This window comes from Argentina anserina, chromosome 4 (assembly GCF_933775445.1).
Source record: "Argentina anserina chromosome 4, drPotAnse1.1, whole genome shotgun sequence".
Classification (NCBI taxonomy): Eukaryota; Viridiplantae; Streptophyta; class Magnoliopsida; order Rosales; family Rosaceae; genus Argentina; species Argentina anserina.
Genome location: NC_065875.1, coordinates 14,045,650 through 14,048,878, shown reverse-complemented (window position 1 = coordinate 14,048,878; position 3,229 = coordinate 14,045,650). Strand labels below are relative to the sequence as shown.

Below are 3,229 nucleotides of genomic sequence, written 5' to 3'. Positions count from 1 at the left end.
GGCTAACAGACCCACTCCTGGATTTCCCCCTTGAAAATCCGAGGTGGACCTGCTTAGCCATAACTAGGAAACATTTACATCAAAAATTTGGCATAACCTCCCCTAAAAATGACTATCCCAAAATCCTGTAAATCAAACATTACACTTTTATTAATATACATAAGTATTAACTTCCAAATAGGACCTCTTGTCCCTCATAAAAACATCCACCACCAACCCAAAATATGAGGTCACTAGCCCAACTATTACAACTAAAATTCTCATATCCAACTTATGGTTACATCAGAGCATAAGCTACTAAATCAAATGAAGAACATAAATGCAAAAGAGTACAAAAGGAACACATCCTACAAGTCTGAAAGGATGATGGTGCATAAGGAGGATGCCTCAACGTGGTGCGGTCCGACCTCAGTGAAATCTACTAACTGGGCAAAACGAAAACCAAAGAGCCTCGAGAAAATGAAGGAAAACGTGAGACAAGCTCAGTAAGAGGACAAAAATATAATTATAAAACTATACTTCAAGAAATTCGATCTACTTAAAAAAAACATTTCTCTTTCGCAAATTCTTATGACAATCATGTTAAAAGAAAGAACTGTTTGCTATAAAATTTATGGCAATGCTTCAAATGACTTAAAAATAAAGTAAAACTCATAACGAAATATATCATTGTCATAATATAAACTCACAAGTAAAGGAAGAGCTGAAAATACCAATAACACTTCTTGCATCTTGAGTTGGGAAATAACTTAAATTACTACCAAACTTGTACCCAAAAATAAACTGATCGTGCACCTAATGTGACTAAGTCAAAATTATGTAGAGCGTGGCGGACTACTGGTTGTGCACTTATGTTGAGTTCGTACTTAACATAAGCAGAGCAAGAGTGAGGGATAACTTAATGCTACTAAATGTGTTAGCTATCTTTGTCACCTAGAAAGCATGTTTAGTAAACTAATGAACCGGAAACTTGAAATTGACAACTTCTTGAATCCATAGCATGAGTAGCCCTTAGGTGGTGGTTTAGTGTTTCTTACGGGAAATATTAAGTTGCTTGAATTTCTTACTTTGAACTTAATGCTTGTGTCATGAGTGTAAGTACTCTAAGAGGGTGTTATGTTTGTGGTACATAGCTCACTTGTATTATAAGGTATTATAATTGGGACTAAGGTTGTGTGATTTAATTGACTCCAAAAGACTTGGTTAAATTGCATGTGTAACGACCCTAAAATTTCGAGCATAAAAACTCAAAATTTCAAAGTCGTTAAACACCAAACAATCTAAACGAATCGAAATCATTTAAAATGCCACAGCGGATCATCTCTGAGTTCAAAATACAACTCAGTCAAACCGATTATTACAAACCAAATTATAATTCAATATTATAACAAATGGAAATGTATAATCCTCACAACAACCTCACAAAATAGTCACACAACATCCTCGCACCAGCTGGAAATATATAACTTCAAGTTCTCTGAGCAGTCCGTCAATTCCCGCAAATCCACACCTGCAGAGTTATCCACTACACCATCGAATTGGTGCACCGGGATTGTAAACACAAACCCGGTAAGCTTTACAGCTCGTATGAGTAAAATAAAAACATAACTCGCATATCAATATATACGGGAATCCACAAATCAACAAATATAAATGCACCCATGAGTAAATGGACGGCCCATCTGGTTGTCCCAAAAATATGAAAATGAAAGTACTCATGAGCAATTGGGTAACCCCTCTGTTTACCCAAATGCATTTATAATACGGGTACTAATGAGCGCTGGTACACCTCTGTTACCCCTCACGTAGTACACCGCCGGCATTGGGCAACCTCCTCGCTACCCAACGCCCGACATTGGGTAACCTCCTCGCTACCCAACGTTCGACTTCAGGCAACCTCCTCGCTACCCTAAGTCCGACTTCAGGCAACCTCTTCGCTACCCGAAGTCCGACATCGGGCAACCTCCTCGCTACCCGATGTCCGGCAGACAGACTAGAGCTCTAACTGTATCGTAACTTTCGCCCGGCCAAAGGCTAGGTTCCGACATGCCACACACGTCCGAAGACTGGTCCGAAAACATAAACACGTACAATAATCTACTCATTATTGTACAAATTTCATCACACACTCAATATATAATTCTCATCACCACTGTGATCATAATTCACAACTGAAATCCTAACAGTATATAATATAGCAAACTACATATATATATATATATATGTACATATTTACCATTTATACAATATATATATATATAATCCATTTTATTATATACATGTCATATTTCATAAACACGTCCGAAGACAAAACGTTTTAACAATTCTCCATGTCAAAACCACGTACAATAATCTACTCATTATTGTACCAATCGCATCAATATGCTCAACATATAATCCTCATCACCACCGTGATCATTTTCACAAATGAAATCCTAACAGTATATAATATAGCAAACTATATATATATGTACTTATTTACCATTTATACAATATATATATAATCCATTATATCATATACATGTCATATTTCATAAACACGTCCGAAGACAAAACGTTTTAACAATTCTCAACGTCACACCACGTACAATAATCTACTCATTATTTGTACAAATCACATCAACATGCTCAATTCGTAAATAAGTGAGATTTTACTCACCTTCTTTCCAGCGTGCAACTTCCACGACCCTGAAAATAATTTCCTCACTCGTTTCGTCAGTCACCTAATAGCACGATAAATGCTTAGAAAATGATACTTAAAATATCAGGTGACGAGTTCAGTACAGCTAACTGTTGTTCATAAAACATTGTTCACGGAACACTGTTCATGTTTACTAATCACTGTTCACAGTTACTGTTTTTACCACAACACTGTTCACAGTTACTGTTTTACCATGACACTGTTCACTAATCACTGTTTCTACCACAACACTGTCCACAGGTACTGTTTTACATGACACTATTCACATTTACTGTTACAGAGCACTATTCACTGTTACTATTCACACGTCGTTACTCTTCACAGCCACTGTTCATGCGGTGTTACTGTTCACCGACCGCCACCAATCATCACCAAATTTCACCACCACAACCTAAACAACATTTCCAACAACTTCCTAGTTGACACCAAGGTCTAAATCCGACCCTAAACAGTCCAAACAACGAAGTTGTGGAAATGTTGCTGGGACTGACAAGCAAAACCCCCCAAGAATCTCGAGCTATGGTGGCC

The 3,229-nt window shown here is 37.3% G+C and overlaps 1 long non-coding RNA gene across 1 annotated transcript; it reads right to left on the bottom strand.

Moving 5' to 3' along the window:
• Window positions 1-1,287: 1,287 nt before the first annotated feature.
• Window positions 1,288-2,176, bottom strand: LOC126791787 (uncharacterized). The gene is made up of 2 exons (XR_007671855.1): window positions 1,964-2,176; window positions 1,288-1,930 (listed from the first exon to the last, which is right to left on the bottom strand). It is a non-coding gene; the product is annotated as an uncharacterized LOC126791787 (long non-coding RNA).
• Window positions 2,177-3,229: the final 1,053 nt, after the last annotated feature.